The following is a 22,736-nucleotide window of genomic DNA, read 5'->3' as shown; positions in this document are numbered from 1 at the left end:
ATTTCTGGAGGGATTCCGTCGCTTCCTGGTGCTTTCCCGCAAGCGAGGCGGTCGATGGCTTTGCTGAGCTCTGCCGCAGTAGGTGGGGTGTCTAGCTCCTCCATGACTGGTAGGTCTGGGATGGCGTTAAGAGCAGTGTCTGTTACGGTGTTCTTCGTTGCGTACAGCTTGAGGTAGTGCTCGGTCCACCGCCGCATTTGCTGTTCCTGGTCAGTGATGACTTCACCTGTCTTGGACTTAAGGGGGGCGATCTTGGAGGGGATTGGGCCTGTTGCCTTCTTGATACCCTCATACATTCCTCGTGCGTTGCCTATATCGGCGGCTTCCTGAATGCTTCTGCACAGGTTTAGCCAATAGGTGTTGGCACAGTGGCGGGCGGTCTTCTGGACTTTGTTCCTGGCAGCCCGTAGAGCTTGAAGTGTACTGGGAGTGGGCGTGGCCTTGTAAGCCAGTAGGGCCTTCCTCTTAGCCTCGATCACGGGTTCCATTTCTTCCCAGTGAGCCTCGTACCAGTCAGCGTTCTTCCGCTCTTTCTTCCCGTAAGCAATAATGGCGGAGTTGTATATGGCGTCGTGGAGACGTGGCCAATTGGATTCGATAATGTCATCTGCCGCCACTCCCTCGCCGAGTGCATCTTCCATCTTGTTGATGAATTGCTGGGTCTTAACTGGGTTGCTGGCACAACTGGTGTTGATGCGTGGGCGACCCTTCATCTTGGAGTGGTGCAACCTCTTCGGCATTATGCGCACCTTGCTTACCACGAGGGCATGGTCCGTGTCGCAGTCTGCACTGTGGTAGCTGCGGGTGAGGAGGGTGCTGCCAATATCCGTTCTTCTGGTGATGACGAGGTCAAGCTGGTGCCAATGGCGGGAGCGGGGGTGCCTCCATGACACCTGGTGGATCTCTTTGCACTTGAAGAATGTGTTTGTCACGCACAGGCCGTGGTGACACGAAAGCTCAAGCAGTCGCTGACCATTCTCATTGATCTTTCCTCTCCCAAAGTTTCCAAGGCAGGTGGGCCAGGCCATGTGGTCGGCTCCTACTCTTGCGTTGAAGTCTCCAAGGAGATAGAGAGCGTTACTTCTGGGGATCTTGGATAACGCTTCGTCCAGTGCATGGTAGAACTGTTCTTTCTCTTCGATGGTGGCGCAGAGGGTTGGGGCGTACGCGCTAAGAATGCTGACTGGGCCGAAAGTTGTTGACAATCGGAGGGTAAGTAATCTCTCTGTGCCTCCTGTGGGTGGCTCTATGGAGTTAACAAGCATGTTCTTCACAGCGAACCCAACACCGTGCTGTCTTGGTTGGTCCGGAGACTTCCCTTGCCAGTAGAAGGTGTAGTTGGTTTCTCTGATAGTTCCGTTGTCGGCCAACCGGGTCTCCTGTAGAGCCGCAATGTCGATGTTTAGTCGTGCCAGTTCCCTATCGATGACAGCGGTTTTCCTGGCACCCTTGATCCACGGAAGGTCTGCAGTAAGTCCGGGGCACATGGTCCTGATGTTCCAGCTAGCGAGGCGAAGAGCCGGAGGCTTCTTTCTTGTTGTTTGCTTGGAATTAACTGGTGCGGGTGTTTTGTGGCCCACTTTTCGAGAGGCGCCTCTCTGATCCCCACGCACCCAGTGGGGCAGGCGAGCCATGGCGAGACGGCACCTAATTGGCTGGGGCTGCCCAGCTTGAGGCGGGCGGTAGCTGTCCAGTGAGGTGCGATGACCTCTCCCACCGTCAGAGGAGACCCCTGGCGCTCGTTTCCTTCGCCAATCGGATGAGCTTATAACCGGTATCTGTCTCCTCCCGTGTTGAGTCGACATCTTGCGATGACGCTGGAGTGTCCTCTCCAGTGAAACTGAAGCTACAGAGCCTGGGCAGGGTGATATGGAGGGTCTGCTGTTGCCCATGCAGCAGACACCCCCTCTCTTCGCAGCTGAAGGGTCCAAGGGAAAGACAAAGTCAATACAGCTTGGCTTCAGGTGCGCCGCAGGAGTTGCCGGTGTTGACTACAATGTCAAACCGCCTTAGGGACTCCGGCTCCGGATTTTCTGTCGGGGTTTACTCCCTTAGCCTTTCCCCTGAAGAGGTATGCCGCAAGGCAGCGGAGGTTTTTTGGAGTCAGAGTTTTCCTTCTCTGATTTTAGAGATGTCCTTCCTCTTTCCTCCTTTACAGGAGTAGAGATGGCCCACTTGGTGTCTGAGCCACCTGCCCCTTCCAGGACCTGATTCCCTGATTCTGATCAGAGGGGGATGGGTGGAAGGCTTGGGCTTGATCAGCTCTCAGGAGTCAAGGTGGTGGTTGTATGAGGTCTCCTGGCCCGAGAGGGCATAGGTGATTCCAAAGTGCACAGAGTTCCCTTCCCACTTTCCTTGCCTGCCTTATCCAAATCGTATTCCTATTTATCTGTGGCTTCTGCCTTCCTTTCTTCATAATCTGCGTAACTGCAAGAAGGCATGGGAAAGGGGTAAGCGTAGGAGGGATGCCAGGGCAGGGCACAGATTAGGGCGGCAGTGCCAGGACCCCGGCGGCCAACCGGCGGGGACGGAGGTCCGCGCCTTTTGTCCGGATTTTTCAGGCAGGGCGCCTGCCGCCGTTTCCTCTGCCCGAGTTTTCGTTTTCCGTCCAAGATTATACCTTTTCTCACACCACCTTCATGCATAGCAGTAGGTCCTGGTCTCTCTCCGCCTAGCGGTTCCTGCCGCTTCTGCCGCCTCCCTGGACCGTTAGCCGCCGCCCGTTAGACTCTATCTAGTGAAGCTGTCATTCAAAATAGAAGGGCAGAGAAAGTGCTTCCAGGACAAAGGAAAACTGAAGGAGTTTATCAGATCTAAACCACTGTTATATGAAATGTTAAAAGGACTTGTTTAGGAGAAAGAGGATCAAAACTTTGAACATTAAAATGAAAGACTGTATCACAACAACCAACAACAGAACCTAGGGAACTGAAACAAATGCAAACTAAGTAGGCAACGAGAGTGGGAAAAGAATTATAGGTATGGGGAACATAATGAGGGGAGGTCAGCGGGGAGCGGGAAGCGGGGAAAGGGAGGGCGATGGTACAGGAATTAAGCATAGTAGGAGGGAGTGGAGTAGACAGGAAGAAGTTGAGAAGAACTATATGCACAACCAATGGGCATGGACTAAGGCGGGAGGACAACCGGGGGGAGGGGGGTCGCTGGAGGGAGGGGAATAAAGGGAAAAGAAATTGGGATAACTGTAACAGCATAGTCAATAAAGCATATTAAAAAAATAAAAGAAATAAACAACAATGTGTGAGGCAATATCAATCGGTTGCCTCTAGCACACCGCAACTGGGGAACTGGCCCACAACACCTGCTTGTGCCCTGAACCAGAATCCAACAGGTGACCTTTCAGTTTGCAGAATGTTGCTAAAGCAACTGAGCCACAGTAATCAGGGCAAACTAATACTAATACTAGGCTATTTCACTCTTCACTCGATAAGAATGTCTATAATCTTACTGCAGTCAGAACGTAGTTTCAAGAGTTCGTCCAATATTCAGGAGCTTTTTCATTCCTGTTATGTGATTTGTTGAATCAGTGAGTGTGAGCCACAGAGCAGCTGTTCCCCTCAAGTCCCTCTTGTCCATTCTCTGAAATATTGAAGGAAGCACTGGATTGACCTGAAATGTGGGTCCCAGAAAGCCCATTGCTTCATTGTATAATTCGATGGACATGTTTTCATAGCTTATTTTTTAAACTTTCAGCATCTAAGTTGCATTTAAGATTTTATGTTTCTCAAATAAGTCTGTAATTTCCTGAAAATAAAAAATTCTGCCTATGGAGTCTGTCCTTTTAGAAGTTTCTGCCCAAAGTCCTCACATTACCTAGAGGTCTGAGGTCTTCTGGGTCTGATATGTGTGTCCCAGTGCTACAGAAAACCACTCTGGGGAAGTAACTCAGGCACCAGGTGGGAACTAGATAAAGATGCCATTTCATGGTCCCAGTGCAGACCAGCAGAATTATAACATAGGGTGGGGCCCTCATTCCCTAGGGATCTGCATGCTTATAAATGATAAACTGTTTTCTTTCAGGTTCCTATTAAATCACCTGGGAAGGTACCAGAAACAACATCAGCTATGTCATCCTCCACAGAGTAGGACAAGTGCTGTGGGTGGAGCATCCTTGTTTGCTGAAGTGCTCTGGGTCATCCTAAGGTGAGCTCTGGGATTTGCAGGAGTGCTTTGGGGTGCATTGTTAAAAAAAATCCTCATTTGTGGATGTGCTTATTGATATTGGAGACAAAGGAAGAGAGAGAGGGACAGAGAGAGAGAGGAACATTCATCTGAAAGAGTTATACTGATGGGCTGCCTTTCACATGCGCCCTGAGGGGAATAGAACCAACAACCTAGGTAAGTATCCTGACCGTGAATGAAACTACTGTGTTTTGGTGTCCAGGATGATGTTGCTATCAACTGAGTATTTCAACTGGGGCATGCATTTATTTTTATTATAACAAAAATTTTATTTAAAATTCCACAGTAAAAAGAAGTGAACTCAGGGAAAAATAGAGACAAAAAGAGGTCTCTTGGCACTTATAGAAAGAAAGGAGAATGCCTGTCTCTGGGGTGGCAGGGAAGGAGCAGGGAAGGAAAGGTAAGCCAGCAGGCCTTTGTAAGAGTGGGGAGCAGGCTTTGGTCATAGGAGGCTCTGCTGGGCTGGGGTTCCAGAGAGCTGCACACGTTCTCATTGCTCTTTGAGTTTGTGGATGTCCTTAGTGGGGAGTGATAGCACCTGAAAGAAAAAAAAAAAAAACTACCAGTGTGGTCTCCATGTAGGAGCTTACTGTTCCTGACTCTCCTGTGACAACGGACAGGGAGGGTGACTTTCCAGCATTTTCATGTCCTTCTGCTTGTCAGTGTGCTGGAAGCGGATTCAACGGTTGTGCTGACACCTTTGAAGGCACATTCTCAACATGCCAGTGTGACTCCTCAGGATATCATCGCCTGAGAAAACAGCCAGGAGCAGGAGCAGGACCAGGGCGCCATGGCTGCTTCTCAGGTAAACGATGTGTCCTGGGTCAGCAGCTATGTTTGCTTTTCTTCCAAACATCAGTGGTTTAGAACCTGCAACCTGTATTTCTCTGCTTCTAATGTTGTGGCCTGGTGAGATTTTTTTGTCTACTTATTTTTTTCCTTTCTTTTGATTGTCACAGTCAGCAGTTTACATACTTCTCCCCTTTGTCCCAGAGCCTTCTCTGTGTTCCCTTTATCCCATCTCCTGAAGGCCATAAAGAATTGCCACCTTGAATTAATGACTTTTCACTACTGAAAACATCCCCTGTCTGACAGATGTACCTGGGAAGGTACCTATGTCAGCATCCCTGTTGGGATGGGCTCAGAGGCTCATGTATCAGTGAAAAGTGAAATGTAGGTTTTATGTCCACGTGGCTGCAGCATGAGCTCTGTAGAGCAGGGGTAGAAAATGCTCATTTTACTGGTTATGATGGTTCAGCAAGTTCTGACAAAGAAGAGTAGATTGAAGTGAGCAGCTCATTAGTTTGGTACAAAACCCCTGCTATTTAAATGAACTACAGTATTGTGTTCCACACATTGGAGTCACGTGTGTTTTGACATTTGCAAAATTTGTTTATTTGTGAACATTTTCACATAATGATATTTTTACTTTTCAAATATTTTAAAAGATTAAAAAAATATTTTAGTAAGAGGAAGGGAGGGAGAAGAAGGAGATATACATTGATGTGCGACAGAAACATGGATAGTTTGCATCCTGCACGTCCCCAACCAGAGACCTGGCCCACACACCTGGCCTGTGCTCTGAAGGGTACTCGAACCAAAGACATTTGGGTTTGCAGGCAAAGGCTTAATCTACTGAGCCACACCAACCAAGGCAATGATTTCTTTTCTTACCTATTTTTATTTTCAGTAATGTCACAGCAGTTATTACAAGTCCTTCTATGTGCCTCAGTCACCTGATAGCCTCTGTCCCAGTCCAGCTGATTTTCATTTGGTTGATGTGGTGTCATCATCACCAATAGTCAATAGTTTCCCTCCATCACTAACAAAGGTCTAGGTGGGAATTATTGAGGGATTTGAAAGAAAAAAAAAAAAAAAGCATTTCATCTGGAAGTCCTCCCCTTTTTAGTTTTAGTTTGCTTTGGAAAATGAAGATCCTACTTTTACTTCATAGAGATCATTGGCTTTTGATATGGAGGATTTAATCAATCAGGTCTTATTCCTGTAAATTTTCTTTATATTCCACACTCGCGTAATAGACATACTTTACATTATCACTTCCTGTGTTGTCACAAAGTTGACAAGTGTCATATTAATGTATGTTGCAGTCTGTTAAATTTCTAAGATGTAACTCTCCACTTATGATACACCAAAATTTTAAAAGAAATAAAAGACTAATGAACACTAGCTTCATTTTATTTTTTATCACTTCATGCATTCCTCTTTCATTGTTTTCCTAAAACAGAAAGTATCATTCACTAGTAGATTTATGAGATTTACAGAATCACAAAATAATCTTAATTTCATTGACATAAAAATTTTGTTTTCTGTCACTTTTCATTTGGGGGGGGTGAGTAGGAAATGGGTTTATGGAAGGGAAAAGGGAGAAGGGGAGAGGGGAGAGGCAACTCCCAGGCTGACTCAAGGGCCCATAGGAGCAAAGGGAATGGGGAGCAAGGGCACAGGGACTCCCGGTCCTCGACGCAGGCTCACAGGAGTCCCTGTACCTACTTTTGATATGTGTATTTATTATGTGCATAAAATGTTAACACTTGAGCTATTTAAGTGTTCTTATTCTCTTAAAATGTTCTCATTCTCAGTTAAAGAAAACCTTGATGAATGTCCTTGAGGTCTCTTTATGTCTACTTGCCTTTGTTTTTTTGAAACATTTTAGATCAAGTTTGGAGTAAATATCAGTCTATGTTTTACTCTGTGTTTCAGAACATATTCTTATAGGAGTAAGAATGTTGTTCTAAGATTACTTTCACTAAGTTTTCAAATAATATTGTGGCTCACATCTCTTATTCCTTGAGAAGTTAAATTTTGTAAAAGTCTTTTAACACAAAATCACACATGTATTATTTTCTGTTTTTCATTTGTGCTATCCAGACGTATGGCAGGTGCACCAGAGACAATGATGTCACTAGTAAAGTGTGAGCTTGTTAAAGATGTGGAAACACAGGCCGCATCCCCCGGACTTCTGAATCAGAATCTACATTTTTAAAAATCTGCAATTCTGTGTTGTCTGAATTAAAAGTGAGAAAGGACTTACACTTCCAGCTCACCATGCCTTTCCTGCTGAGAAATATACACAATTTATCATGAATGATAGGAAGACAACACTGAACAATCCATATGGCTATGTCTGTCCCTTCATTTAAAAGGTTTTTTCCTGAAAAGTCTCTCCAGTGGACTGTGGATATGAGTCACTCATTTCTCAGTGTTAGAAAGTACATTAGAGAACATTACTGGGTCAGAATGATCTTACTAGATGAGCCAGTGTAGTCTCCTAGGTCCAAGCCACTTCTAACAGTTTTCACGTTGGGTTTCATTGTTAACCCTTGGTGCCCCTTGATAAATGTGTCTTATTTTTCAGGGACCTTTTATGTTCAGGGACGTGTCAGTAGATTTCTCTCAGGAGGAGTGGGAATGCCTGGACCCAGCTCAGCAGAAATTGCAGGTGGATGTGATATTGGAGAACTACAGGAACCTGGTTTCTGTGGGTGAGGGTGAGTTCTTCTATTAGTTTAACATCTTTTGGGAGAGCCTTCAGATTCTTATTCTCAGGATGGAAATTGGAGATTGTTATTATTCTACCAGTCTTCTTACCTGAGCACTAACTGGATTGTAAATGAGAGAATCTCTATCAAAACTAACACTTCTTTTATAAACGGGTCGTGTTTACCCTGAGGCAGTCCTGGTCACTATTGTGGAGCAAATGAACTAGCGCTGGGATGTTGGCAGGAAAAAGACAATATCTGCCTACTGAGGTAGGTGGGAATGGGACAGCGGATGACACAGGTAAGAGACCCAAAGGTCACAGAGGACACCAGACATAAAGTGTGATTTGGGAAGCTGTACTTCAGGGCAAAGGAGTTTGAAAAGTCCAGGTTGATTTCTGTTGCTGTCATAGAGGGTCAGCTGGCCTCCAACATGTCCCTTGCTCCTACATCATCTTGGAACTCTGGTTCTACTCCATTGACCTATGTCATCCTATTAGCACTTGGGGCCAAAGTCCTCTCCTCCCTTTCTCCAGTGAGGGCCACTGTGATCTGACTCCCCTTCCATTGAGGTGGGGACCTGGGAAGATGTGTGCATGTCGCTGAGAAACTGTAAATTAACCCTTTTTTAAGTGTATTTTATTGATTGTGCTGTTACAGTTGTCCCAGTCTTTCTTCCTTTGTTCCCATCTTCCTGGTACCCTCTTTCTCTCCAAAAATCCCAGGCCCCTAAGTTCATGTCTTTGGGTCATGCAGGTAAGTTCTTTGGCTTCAACCTTTACTATGTTATTCTTAACTTCCCCCTGTCTATTTTGTATCTACCAATTATGCTTTATAATCCCTGCATCATTTTCCCATTTCTCCCCCTTTCACCTCCCAGCTGATAACCCGCCAAATGATTCCCATACCTATGACTCTGCTCCAGTTCTGTTTGTCTGCTTAGTTTGTTTTTGTTTTTATTTTTTAGATTTTGTTGTTGATAGTTGTGTTTGTTGTCATTTTAATGTTCATAGTTTTGATCATCTTTTTCTTAAATAAGCCCCTTTAACATTTCATATAATAAGGACTTGGTGCTGATGAACTCCTTTAGCTTCACCTTGTCTGGGAAGCACTTTCTCTGGCCCTCCATTCTAAATGAAAGCTCTGCTGGATAGAGTAATCTTGGTTGTACACCCTTGCTTTTCATTACTTTGACTATTCCTTGCCAGTGCCTTCTTGCCTGCAAAGCTTCTTGTGGGAAATCAGCTGATAGTCTTATAGGAACCCCTTTGTATGTTACTCTCTTCTTTTGCTGCTTTTAAGATTCTGTTTATCTTGAACCTTTGCCATTTTAATTATGATGTGTCTTGGTGTGATCCTCTTTTGGGTATAGCTTGTTTGGTACTCTCTGTACCTCCTGATCTTGTATGTCTATTTCCTTAACAAAATTTGGGAAGTTTTCCTTCATTATTTTTTGACATTAATTTCAATTTCATGTTCCTCCTCTTCTCCTTCTGGCCCCACTTATGATTCTGATGTTGGTATGTTTGAAGTTGTCCCAGAGGTTCCTTATGTTCCAAATCGTTGATTTGAACCCCAGTTTCCTTCCCTTCACCATTGGTTTGTGTGGATTTTCCTTTGTTTCACTTAGCTTAGTCTTCACTTCTTCCCTTCTACATTTGCCATACTCAAGCATATCTGTCAAGTCTGTGAGCCTCATTATCACCAGCGTTTTGAACTCTTCATCTGTTAGGCAGGCTATCTCCTCTTTGCTTATTTCTCCCACTGGAACCTTGATCCAGTCTCTCTTTGGGGCCATACTTCTCTGTCTCTTCATCTTGACAGGCTCCTGTGTTTGTTTACCTGTGTGTCTCAGGTAGAGCCTGGGCACCTGTTACGTCATAAGGGGTGGGGCCTTAGTTATTCATCAGTACAGGGCGACCCATTTCACTATGTTGTCTTGCTGTATGTGGGGGAGGGATCTTAGAGGGATCAATGCCGCTTGCTCAACACTCGCCCCTTTTCCAGGCACTCCTTCCTCTTCCCCTATGGGACTCGTTCCCTTCCAGCTGTTGCCCTGGCCATCGACCCTGGAGTGGGTGGTTCTGTGAACATTCTAGGACTGTCGGGGCCTCTAAACAAGTGGACTCTGCTGAGAGACCAGTAGTTTCTTTCTCTGCCCTCACCCGCAAGGGTTTTCACAGTCAGAAGTAATGAGGCTTTATTTTCCCCAGCGCTGGAACAGTGAGCTGCATGGTCCGTTCTGGTGCTGGGAGCACTCCGCAGGTGTCCCTCCCAACTTTTTAAAACATGTGACCATGCTTTCTGCTGGCCTGTGTCTGCTGTCACTGTTGCTGATGCCCCTGCCACAGTGTTTCCTCTCAATTCTGGCTCCACCCCTCCTACCTGTCTTAATGAATATTTCTTCTTTATATCTCTGTCGAACTTCCATGCAGCTCGATTTTCTGGAACTTCTAGTTGTCTCTAGTATTTATTTATTTATTTAATGGTTTATTTTATTGATTATGTTATTACAGTATTTCCAATTCTTTCCCCTTTGCTCCCCTCTTCCCAGTACTCCGCTTCCCTCCAGCAATCCCAACCCCCTTAGTTGATGTCCATGGGTTGTGCATATAAGTTATTTGGTTTCACCTTTTCCTATATTATTCTTAACTCCCCCCTGTTTATTTTAACCAATCAATTATGATTCTTAATCCCTGCACCATATCCCCATTTCTCCACCTCCCCCCTTGCAGCTGATAACCCTCCACATGATCCCCATACCTACGATTCTGTTCCTATTCTGGATCCCTTAGTTGGATATTGTTTTTATTTTTTAGATTCAGTTGTTGATAGTTGTGAGTTTGTTGTCATTTTAGTGTTCATAGTTTTGATCTTCTTTTTTTTAAGTCCCTTGGACATTTCATATAATAATGGCTAGGTGATGATGAACTCCTTTAGCTTTACCTTGTCTGAGAAGCACTTCATCTCCCCTTCCATTCCAAATGATAGCTTTGCTGGATAGAGGAATACTGGTTGCAGGTTGCCTTTCATCACATGGAATACTGCTTGCCAGTCCCTTCCTGCCTGCAAAGTGTCCCCTGAGAAATCAGCTGGTAATCCTATAGGCACCTCGCTGTAGACAACTCTCTGCCTCTCTCTTGCTGCCCCCAGGACTCTGTCTTTATATTTCACCTTTGGCATCTCAGTCATGATGCATCCTGGTGTGGTCCCCTCCGGGTCCAGCTCGGCTGGGACCCTTCGTGCTTCCCAGACCTGTATGTCCATCTCCCTCACAAAATTTGGGAAGTTTTCCATATTTTTTTCAATTCTTGCTTACTCATTCTGCACTGGTTGACTGCTTTTTTCTTCGTTATGTTCCAAATCATTGATTTGAACCCCGATTTCCTTCCCTTCAGCATTGGCTTTGTGTGGATTTTTCTTCATTTCACTTAATATAGCTTTCATTTCCTATCTTATGTGTTTGCCATAGTCAAGCATATCTGACAAGCCTGTGAGCATCTTTATCACCAGTGTTTTTAATTCTGCGTCTGTTAGATTGTCTGTCTCCACATCTGTTAGGTTGGCTATCTCCTCGTCGCTTAGTTCTCCCAGTGGAACCTTGATCCATTCCCCTTTTAGGCCCTACTTCTCTGTGTCCACATTCTGACAGGCTCCTGTGTTTGTTTGCCTCCACGTTCCAGGTAGAGCTGTCACTCTTGTTATGTTGTAAGGGGCGGAGCCTTAGGGATTCCTCAGTACAGGGCGACCTGTTTCACCACGTTGTGGCGCTATATATGGGGAAGGGGTCCGAGGTGGAACAATGCCGTCTGCCCAACACTCGCCCCTTTTCCAGGCACCTCTCCCAATTCTGCACTGGACTGGCGCCTCTCTACTGCTGTCCTGGCCTTCATTCCCAGAGGGGGTGGGTCTGCGGACGTTCTAGGACTGTGGAGGTCCTTTAAGCAAGCGGACTCTGCTGAGAGATCGGCAGTTTCTCCCTCCAGCCCAGCCCCCACTGGTCTGCACAGTCAGAAGCAATGAGGCTTGATTTTCCCCAGTGGTGGGACCGAGAGCTGCGAGATCCTATGAGGAGCTGGAAACGCTCCCCAGGTGTCCCTCCCGACTTTTTAAAATGTGTGACTGTGCTTTATGTCAGCCTGCTGCTGCCGCCATCACCACACTGCGTCCTCTCCGCCCCTCCTACCTGTCTGGATGAGTATTTCTTCTTTATATCTTTGTTTTCTGGACTTCCATGTAGTTTGATTTTCTAGAACTTCTGACTTTCTAGTTTTGAGGTAGTTGTATTTCTTAGTTGTGGAGGGAGATGCAGCGTGTCTGTACGCCTCTATCTTGGTTGGAAATTCTATATTTAATTTTTTATCGCAGATTTTGCAGTACTGTATATGTATGTTGTTAAAGTTACATAGGTTTAAGAGTGTAAAATTAATGTAATGTTCCTACTTCGCGTGTTGGGGGGTGTTCTAGAAAGTTATAGCCGCAAAAAGTGAGGGAATGCTGTTCTGTCACACTTTGATCTTTCTCTCCCCTCTTTATCCCTTTCTTCCCCTTTCTCTAAAAATAAGTAGATAAAATCTAAAAATAGAAAATAATTATGAAAACACTGATAAAGTATATGCTTTGCACCCTTGTGTATTTGCCCTAATTTTCCACAGTTTTTATAGTTTCTGTAATCCCAGTGTCTATATTTACTTGGTTTAGTTTTTCTTTTGATGGTGTAAAAAAAAAAATCTCATCAGGTCTTATTCTTACATTTTTTTATATACTTGATATTGGTCTTCAGTCCTACAGTTTCTATGGTCTTTGATCAATCACTCAATTCCTTTTTTTTAATGCACCCTGCATTCAATGTGTATTAACGTGTCTTTAGCACTCTGCCATGCAAAACAGAAAAACGTATTTCAAAACAGCGATAAAAAGCAAGATAATTAAACCCATTGTACCCTCCATCTGTTCAGAATAGAAACTGGGAATTTTGGGGAGTTTTGTTATAATACTGCCATTGTGTGCCAGGGGATGTGAGCGGTATGGTTGCCAAGTGTAAGCACCTGTCTGTTTCTTTTATTTAACGTTGAATCATTGTATCTTTCTTGGTCTTGCTTTGAACATTTAACATTTTGAAGATATAATATATTCACACTACCCTCAGAGAGATGCAAATAAAAACTACAATGAGATAGCACTTCACACCGGTCAAAATGGCAATAATCAACAATCACCAAGTGCTGGCGCGGATGTGAAAAAAGAGGTCCTTAGTGCACTGTTGGTGGGAATGCAGGCAGGTGTAACCACTGTGGAAACAATATCAGTTTTCTCAAAGACCTAAAAATGGAAGTGTCTTTTGATCCAGTGATTCCACTGCTAGGATTGTACCCAAAGAGTCTTGAAACACCAATTCAAAAGAACCTCTGCACCCCTGTGTTCATAGCAGCACTACTCATAATAGCCAAGTGCTGGAAACAGCCTAAGTGTCCTTCAGTAGATGAGTAGATCAAAAAACTGTGGTACATTTACAGAATGGAATACTACAGAGAAGAAAAAAAGAAAAGGAACTCCTACCTTTTGCAATAACATGTATGGAACTGCAGAGTATTACGCTTACAAAATAAGCTAAGCGACGAAATACCATTGATCTCACCTAATACAGAAACCTAATGAACAAAACTAACAAATGAGCAAAAAAGAACCAGAAGCATAGAAACAAGGAGCAGACTGACAGTGGTCAGAGGGGGGGAGGTGGTGAGAACAGGGGAAGAAGGGGAAGTGTATATTCCAAGAACTAGTATAAATGACCCATGGACGTGGACACTAGGGTGGGGAATGACTGTGAGAGACAGGGTAAGTGGACTGGGTGGTAGAGAGAAATGAGGGGGAAATAGGACTAGAGTAATAGAGGGAAAAAAGAAATATTCAATAATTGTATAACTTCAATGGACATTGACCTGAGTGTCATATGTGTGAAGCTTTATTTTGTGTCTTTCAGCTATGTCATCTGAAGACAACCAGGCCTTGTTGCAAAAGCCAAAAATAGAAGATTTATTCTCTAGAATAATACTGGTAAGATATGAAAGGTGTGCCTTTGATAATGTAGTGTAAGGCTGATAAGAAAGTATGTCAGAAGAAAGCAGAAGTTAAAATGGACTGAACCTACCGAAGATTCATAATAAAATTCTTGTTACCTAAAAAGGTGAAAAATAAAACATATTTGACGAAACTCCGACTTTAAGGCAGTGACATTTGCAGATCAACAAATTCCCAAATGGGAAGCCTGATAACATTATCTAAGTATATATCCTTCTAGAAGCTTTCTGAAAATCTATGAACTCTCATAATTCATGGTGGATATGATATTTCAGTTGTCGTAAAATGAAGACTGTGATTCAACTTTCAATCTACAATATGTATATCTAGTGAAATCAAATGCCCATGTGAAATTTAAATTAATCATTTGGCTACCCTTTATTAAGGAATTATTATACTTCATTGAGAAATAATGTTTTATTTTACTCCAATATATAAAATAGTATGAACTTGGGAGCGATTTTTGATGCACTCAGCATGGTTTAATAGGTACCACAGAATAGTTAATTGGGAATAATGTACATGTTTAATGAAATTAAAAGTGACATAAAGGCCTTTTCTATCTTCAAGGATTACCAGCATACATGGAATGAAGACGGAAGTTATCAATGCACTGAAAATTGGAATACTGTTAACCACCAATCAAATTATAATAAATGTAAGACTGTTACAGAACCCCTGGGCTGCTCCAATTGAAAACAAACCCACGGGCTCTTTAGTTAGGGGCCCGATTGCCCGCCGCCAAAATTATAACTCTCAATACCAGAGTTTGGTGAAAAGAAAAAGAATTGTTTATTTAACAGTTATATAGATTTAGTTATTTGTGGATTTCTGTTGTTAAGTCTTATGCTCTTTAAAATACCCACAAACACATATCCTTGCCTCCCCCCCTTCCAAACCAGGCTAGTTTTAGGGAAGTCAGAGAAACCGTTTCCCTACTTTCCCAACACAGTTCAGCTTTACCAGCAGCTGCCAATCATCCGATCTGATTGGGGAGGTCCTTTCTGTGCTGTGGTGCCCTCCAGCTCTCAATGCAGGACCGCCTGGATTCTCAGCCTCCTTGCAAACTGCCTTCTTCCTGCAAACCGCGCAGATCTCCTCTCCTCCTCAAAACCGCATGGCGAGAGCCTCTTAAAGCAGCCCGGAGACCCCTTCTCCAAGCCACATGGAGAAGGCCCCTTCACCAAGCCACGTGGAGGGAGCACACGGGAGAGCGAGAGAGCGAGAGCCCGAGAGCGCGAGTGAGAGCCCGAGTCAGAGAGCGAGAGTGTCTCAGAGAGAGAGCACGAGCAAGAGCCAGAGAGAGAATCTGAGCGCCAGAGCCAGAGCGCAAGTGAGAGCCCGAGTCAGAGAGCTAGAGTCAGAGCGCCAGTGAGAGCCAGAGCCCAAATGAGAGCTTGAGAGAGTCCCAGAGTGAGAGCACAAGCGAGAGTCAGAGCGCCAGAGCCAGAGTGCGAGCCAGAGAGCGAGAGTCCCAGAGTGAGAGCACGAGCCAGAGCCAGAGAGAGTCCGAGCGCCAGAGAGAGTCTGAGTCTAAAATGTCTGCAGCTCCTTATATATCCCTGACTGCGTCATCTGACGCAGTGGGCGTTGCAAACAGTTCTGACCATTCACAGACCCTTACGTAGGCTCTGTGTGCTTTCCATACTGTCCCCTGGTTCAAGACTCCTCCCATCTGCCTGAGGCTTTGGATGCATTAAAGCCATTTGCATAAGAAAGACAGTAGCCACCAGCCTCAGGCATGTGGAAGCATTTGAAAAGCTGCTTACTTCTCCCCATCCCCCAGCAGCAAACTCTGGGGATTTTTGGACTCCCCTGTTTCTGTAACAGTTTCCCCCCGTTCAGACTAAGACCCTTTATAATCTTATAAAGGACAATGGGCGAAGGTCTCATGCTCCTCTAACTGCTTCCTGCTGAACGTGGTCGTTGTCCTACCTACCCTTGGGTCTAGAAATCCCTAATAAGAGTGGGGATGTAGGGGAGGGTGCCCTTCCCACATGGGGAAGAATCTTGCAGAGTCCAGGTCAGTTGGCTATTCCTGGGTAGCAGCATGCTTGGTTTCCAAGGGCTGGTACTGCTGGACAAGCTGGCATTCTTGTCATATTCTGAGGGCAACAGATTTGGCAACAGGGTTAAAAAAAACAATTCAACCTATAACTACTATATACAAAAGGCAGGGATTAATTTTTCAATGTCCCACGTTAGGAAAAAGAAATGGCTTCTTTGGAGGAAGGTGTGCAGGGCACATCACACCTGTTCAAAGCCCTTTTGCCCACTATACTTAGTTTGGGCTGAGGGGTATAAATTTTGGATTTCCCCCCTCTCAGACCTCTGGGCCCTTTCTGTCCAAGCCATTAGGACAGAAAAGAAACCAGTTTTAAAGTGAAGCCTGCAGACCACCCCATACTTCACCAACTCAGCCACTTAGTTCAGCCAAACCGTTGAGTCTCAGGAGGTGACAATGCAGATGGGCTTCTTAAGTGAGGCCTATATGTACAGATAATTACTCAGGTAGAGATCATAGGCTTATGCCCTATGAAAACAGAAAGAACATGCATGTTAAATCGCACAACACAATTGACAAACCAGTCTTCAAATCTGAGAGACTGTCTTATTGTTAAGACATCCAGTTGCAAGGCACTTGACATTCTTCTTGCCTGTAAATAAAGCATTCTTGATAATGTCACAGACTTGGTTTAACTTTCAAATGGAAAACAAACTTTATAGACAGTTAGCTGCACTGAGCATTGCAATTTTTCTTAAGTCATGATTTTTCTCCTTAAGATCACCCTCCTTGCCAGTAAAGGGACTGCATTAAGTCCAGTTTTTAATTTAGCCTGTTCATTTGCATAAACACAACAAGAGCAGTGATTGATCACATATGATCTTTAAGTCTACTATGCTGGAACTTACACAAGGAACCTTCATGTTGACTTTTGGTTTGCCCATTAGGGCACAGAAGCTGAGCCACATACCTGCCATTCAGCCTTGCCTGCAAACACCTGCTTTCCCAAATCCTTTGGGTTTTCCATTGTGCCTTAAGGTTCTTTCTATCCATCCTTCAGGAAAGCAACCTTCGTTCCTTCCCTGGAAAGACTGCCATGAACCGCACAACCAACCAAGGTGTCAGGCCTTTTTCCTTCTGGGCTTTCCTTAGCTTCAAAAGTCAAGTCCAGTTCCTCAGGGCTTTCTGGTAACAACCAGAGCCTAAGCATGCCTCCTTCAGGCATGTCATTCCAGTCAAAGTCTTGGTTAACAATACCTTTATTAACAACTGGTCTTTTTAGTTTTATGCAAAGAAACCTAATGTAATTACTTACTCCTTTAAATTGCCAAATTCTGGAGGGATCAGGTAGGAGAAAAATACACAGTGTGAAGGAAAATCCTTGTCCTTCTAATATTCCCAAAATTGCATTTCCATGCCTTATACTTTCTTTTGTTCACTTTCCTACATGTGAAGTTTTTTTTTTTTTAACTTTCTCTGGGAAACCTCAATTTTCCTTTCAGATTATATGGCCAGTACCAATACAGAGAATTCCAGACACATCCTAGGTCTCAGAGAATTCTAGACCTTACATAGGTCTCCAGTGGCTAATGCCAAACCAATACAGGGAATTCCAGATGACCTTTCCTAGGTCCCAAGGCTAAATGCCAATCCAGGGAATTCCAGATGACCTTTCCTAGGTCACCAATGGCTAATGCCAAACCAAAGAATTCCAGACCCTTCCAAGGCCTCAGAGAATTCTAGACCTTACATAGGTCTCCAGTGGCTAATGCCAAACCAATACAGGGAATTCCAAATGACCTTTCCTAGGTCCCCAATGGCTAAATGCCAATACAGAGGTACAGTAACCATACAATTAGACCACAAGTAGTTGAGGTTTCCCTTTTCCCAGGTTTAAAAACTTTCACAACCTTTCTATATGTTTACCCATTCAGATTTAACCATAACCCATTTCCAATTCTTTTCCACACTGTAAAGGACTCTACCCAAACTCAATATTTGGCAGCTAAAATTCCCTAGATTTGCAAGCACATGCCTAAAGCAAAAGAAACATTTTAAATCTGTGTTTCAGTTCACTGTCCTTTTTTTCGAAAGAGTAATTTCAAATCTTCTTCTGGAGTGCAGGTCCAACTTTCCCTTTCGGTGTCAGTCACAGCAGCAGGGTCTGTGTCCTCCTCAGGCGGTGCTCGTTTTACCCGTGTGTGGTGTATCCAGGACTTGATTCCTACCAGCTTCAGCGAAGAATGTGTTGTTAGCAAAACATCATAGGGACCAGTCCATTGTTCAGCCAGCTGCTGTTCGGGACCTTGCGTCTTTCAGTTCTTCAGTAAGACTCTGTCCCCAGGTCTGAATGGGTGCAAGGGTTCTCATTTCTACTTCCCTTCTTACGATCTGGACACTCATTCTTCCAATGGCCCTTCTTTCTGCAATAGGCACACTGGTCCTTGCCCAATGGCTCTTTCCTCCTCTCTTTAGGGTCCTGTTTCTTCCTTTGGCCTCTCCAGCCTGTTTTAAAGAACATCAGGTCCTGTCTTCTCTTTTCTACTCCCCTTGCATGGTAAACTTTAAATGCGATGTCCACTAACTGAGAGGGGCTCATTCCTAATACCCCATCTATACGCTGGAGTTTCCGTCTAATATCTGGGGCACTCTGCCCAATAAATGTCATGTTCACCATTCTTAAGTTCTCTTGTGCCTGTGGATCAACATCAGTGTACTTTCTATAGGCTTGATAGATCCTCTCTAAGAACTCAGAAGGATCCTCATCTGGTTTTTGCTGAATAGTCTGTACCATAGTCAGGCTTTTTGGCTTGGGTACCCCTTTTCTAAGTCCTTCCAATATACACTTCCTGTAGTGTTTCAAAGGAACTAAGCCTCCACCATTTGGGTCCCAGTTAGGCTCTGTCCAAGGAATTGCCACAGTTGGGTCGGGGGTCCCATGGGGATCCTCTCCATGGAGACGCTGAGCCTCTTCATTAGCCTTACTTGTAACCAGTCGCCTCTCATCCCCAGTTAGAAGAATATTTAGGAGAGCCTGTACATCTGCCCAGTTCGGGTTATGAGTGGCAAAAATGGAGGCAACAAGCTCTACCATCTTCTGAGGATCTTCCCTATATGAGGGGTTAGAATTCTTCCAATTTAGCAAATCTGAAGTGGAAAACGGAGTATGGGCCCAATAGTAGCCAGAGGGCTGGCCTTGCTGATTTATTCCACCTATTGGGTACTGCCGTAGAGGGAATTGGCTTGCTCCGAATTGGGAGGTCCCCTGACTATACTGAGTTCCTTGGCGGGTTCTGGCGGGGGAGACCCTCTCCTTCTCCTGTAAGGATGGAGTCATTGACTTTGTAGTCACTTCAGAGGCTGGCTCCAAAAAGGGTGGCGCGAGAGAAGTCCCTTGAGTTTGAAAAAGGGCAGGCACCGCGGAAGCCACTTCCGTCTCTGGAAGTGGCATGGTGGAAGCAACCTCGACCTGCAGAGGGTGCTGTGCCATCGCCACTGGCATTGCAGGAGCTGCGGCCGCCTGCAGAGGGCGCTGCGCCACAGGAACCGCCACCTCGGAAGCCTGGGCCTCCTGCAGAGGAGGTGGAGCCACTGCTGCGGAAGCTATGGCCTCCTGAACCGCCCCCACCTGTGCCTGGCTTGGCGCCAAATTAGGGCCTTTGTCTCCCGGATTTAGAGAATTAAAGAGGGCTACTTCCTCATTCTCCCTTTCTTCCGGCGTTTGACTCTCAGGAAAAGGCTTTGAGACCTCTTTTTTCCTCTGCACCATTATTTGGGCCTCCATTTCTGCTAAGGTCTTATTATGCAACTCTGCAAATGCATTTAGATAATAAACATCTTCCCAATTTCCTGATTGCAGGCAGTACCTTTTCAATTGCTTAATGACATGATAATTCAGGGTACCATTCACAGGCCACCTTTTCTTACCACCCAGAACATACTCAGGCCAAACAGTATTACAATAATAAATTAATATTTTCTTAGTCATAGGATAACGACAGTACATATCCCAATTTTCCAAAATTCTCTCCAGTGGGCTGCCATCAGGGACTTGCCCAGAACTGCTCTTATTAACCCAGACATACATGCTAATGGCTATAACCAAAACAATCCCAAGGACTAGAAAACATATATACCACTCTGGCATCCATAATTCTTTTACGTCCAGGAATTCTCCTAATCGGACAAACAAATCTAGTATCCACGATGCCATTATTTTAGAAATACACAGAAATAATTTTTAGCAAACAACCTTACTTCTCTAATCTCTTCCCAGTTCTGTTTTCTTTTCACCACACAGGCGTACTTAGGCGGTCGGCACCCTCAGAAGGTGTCTCCCAAGTGGGTCGACCTGCCACGGGCAATTATTAACGTCCCATCTGGGTCGCCAAATTGTTACAGAACCCCTGGGCTGCTCCAATTGAAAACAAACCCACGGGCTCTTTAGTTAGGGGCCCGATTGCCCGCCGCCAAAATTATAACTCTCAATACCAGAGTTTGGTGAAAAGAAAAAGAATTGTTTATTTAACAGTTATATAGATTTAGTTATTTGTGGATTTCTGTTGTTAAGTCTTATGCTCTTTAAAATACCCACAAACACATATCCTTGCCTCCCCCCCTTCCAAACCAGGCTAGTTTTAGGGAAGTCAGAGAAACCGTTTCCCTACTTTCCCAACACAGTTCAGCTTTACCAGCAGCTGCCAATCATTCGATCTGATTGGGGAGGTCCTTTCTGTGCTGTGGTGCCCTCCAGCTCTCAATGCAGGACCGCCTGGATTCTCAGCCTCCTTGCAAACTGCCTTCTTCCTGCAAACCGCGCAGATCTCCTCTCCTCCTCAAAACCGCATGGCGAGAGCCTCTTAAAGCAGCCCGGAGACCCCTTCTCCAAGCCACATGGAGAAGGCCCCTTCACCAAGCCACGTGGAGGGAGCACACGGGAGAGCGAGAGAGCGAGAGCCCGAGAGCGCGAGTGAGAGCCCGAGTCAGAGAGCGAGAGTGTCTCAGAGAGAGAGCACGAGCAAGAGCCAGAGAGAGAATCTGAGCGCCAGAGCCAGAGCGCAAGTGAGAGCCCGAGTCAGAGAGCTAGAGTCAGAGCGCCAGTGAGAGCCAGAGCCCAAATGAGAGCTTGAGAGAGTCCCAGAGTGAGAGCACAAGCGAGAGTCAGAGCGCCAGAGCCAGAGTGCGAGCCAGAGAGCGAGAGTCCCAGAGTGAGAGCACGAGCCAGAGCCAGAGAGAGTCCGAGCGCCAGAGAGAGTCTGAGTCTAAAATGTCTGCAGCTCCTTATATATCCCTGACTGCGTCATCTGACGCAGTGGGCGTTGCAAACAGTTCTGACCATTCACAGACCCTTACGTAGGCTCTGTGTGCTTTCCATACTGTCCCCTGGTTCAAGACTCCTCCCATCTGCCTGAGGCTTTGGATGCATTAAAGCCATTTGCATAAGAAAGACAGTAGCCACCAGCCTCAGGCATGTGGAAGCATTTGAAAAGCTGCTTACTTCTCCCCATCCCCCAGCAGCAAACTCTGGGGATTTTTGGACTCCCCTGTTTCTGTAACAAGACTACTCATCTTCCAGAGAACCACTGTGAAGGTGAAGAACTCTTTGACCAAATGTCCAATCACAATACACCTCATGTTATTCCTGTTGTGGAGAAGACAAACAAACGACGTAAATGTGTCACAAGTTTTAAGCAATCTTCAAGTAGTACTGAAGAAAATAATATTGCTATTGGGAATGAAGTTTACAAAAGTTTTGCGTGTGGTAAACTCATCAGTAAAATATTTAGTGTAAATGGAGTTCAGAAAATCTGTACAGGAGAAATGCATAAATGTAAGGAATATGAGAATACATCTAATTGGCTTTCATGTCATAGTTTAGATCATAAGATATATACTGGACATAAGCCTCATATGTGCAGAGAATGTGGCAAAGTGTTTTATCAGATCTCAACCCTTATTATTCATCAGAAAATTCATACTGGAGAGAAGCCTTATAAATGAAGAGAATTTGGTAAATCCTTTCGCTGGTCATCAGTGCTGAGACTCCATCAGAAAATTCATACTGGAGAGAAACCGTATAAATGTAGAGAATGTGGTAAAGCTTTCTTCGGGTGATCATTTCTTAGAAACCATCAGAAAATTCATACTGGAGAGAAACCTTATAAATGTAGAGAATGTGGTAAAGCCTTTAGGCAGTCCTCAAAGCTTAGTGAACATCAGAGAATTCATTCTGGAGAGAAGCCTTATAAATGTAAAGAATGTGGTAAAGCCTTTAGGCAGTCCTCAAAGCTTACTGAACATCAGAGAATTCATTCTGGAGAGAAGCCTTATAAATGTAGGGAATGTGGTAAAGCCTTTAGGAAGTCCTCAAAGCTTAGCGAACATCAGAGAATTCATACTGGAGAGAAGCTTTATGAATGTGTAGAATGTGGTAAAGCCTTTAGGGAGTCCTCAAAGCTTAGTGAGCATCAGAGAATTCATACTGGAGAGAAGCCTTATAAATGTACAGAATGTGGCAAAGCCTTTAGGGTGTCCTCAAAGCTTACTTAGCATCAGAGAATTCATACTTGAGAGAAACCTTATAAATATGGACAGTGTGGTAATCCTTTTTGCCCATCCTCAATGCTTAATCAACAGCGGAAATAGCGGAAATTTATATTGCAGAGAAGCTTCACTGGAGTATAAAATCTGGCAAAGCCTCCTGGGATTTCTAAAACCTTATTCAACTTGAGAGAATTCATTTACATGGTAAAAAGCCATGCAAATGTAGGAAATGTGGCCAAGCCTTTATGTGGTCCTCAGCCCTTACCATCAATGTCATCTTACTTTTAGAACTTTTATTCGCTCCTGAATAGTTAAAGGCCCATCAAGTCGTTCATACTGTTGAGAATTCATATAAATATATTGTAAAAGCGCAACGTTCAAATCAGCAGAACTGTCTTATTCAACAT

General features: G+C 44.6%; 1 pseudogene; it reads left to right on the top strand.

The window, feature by feature from the left end:
• LOC149995345 (uncharacterized) overlaps positions 1 to 22,431 on the top strand; it is a 28,038-nt pseudogene extending 5,607 nt beyond the window's left edge.
• The last annotated feature ends 305 nt before the right edge of the window (positions 22,432 to 22,736 follow it).

The sequence above is a fragment of the Furipterus horrens genome, unplaced genomic scaffold (genome assembly GCF_987537825.1).
Source record: "Furipterus horrens unplaced genomic scaffold, mFurHor1.1.pri manual_scaffold_13, whole genome shotgun sequence".
NCBI classification, from domain to species: Eukaryota; Metazoa; Chordata; class Mammalia; order Chiroptera; family Furipteridae; genus Furipterus; species Furipterus horrens.
The sequence above is the reverse complement of the archived record's forward strand: the minus strand, read 5'-3'. Positions and strand labels throughout refer to the sequence as shown.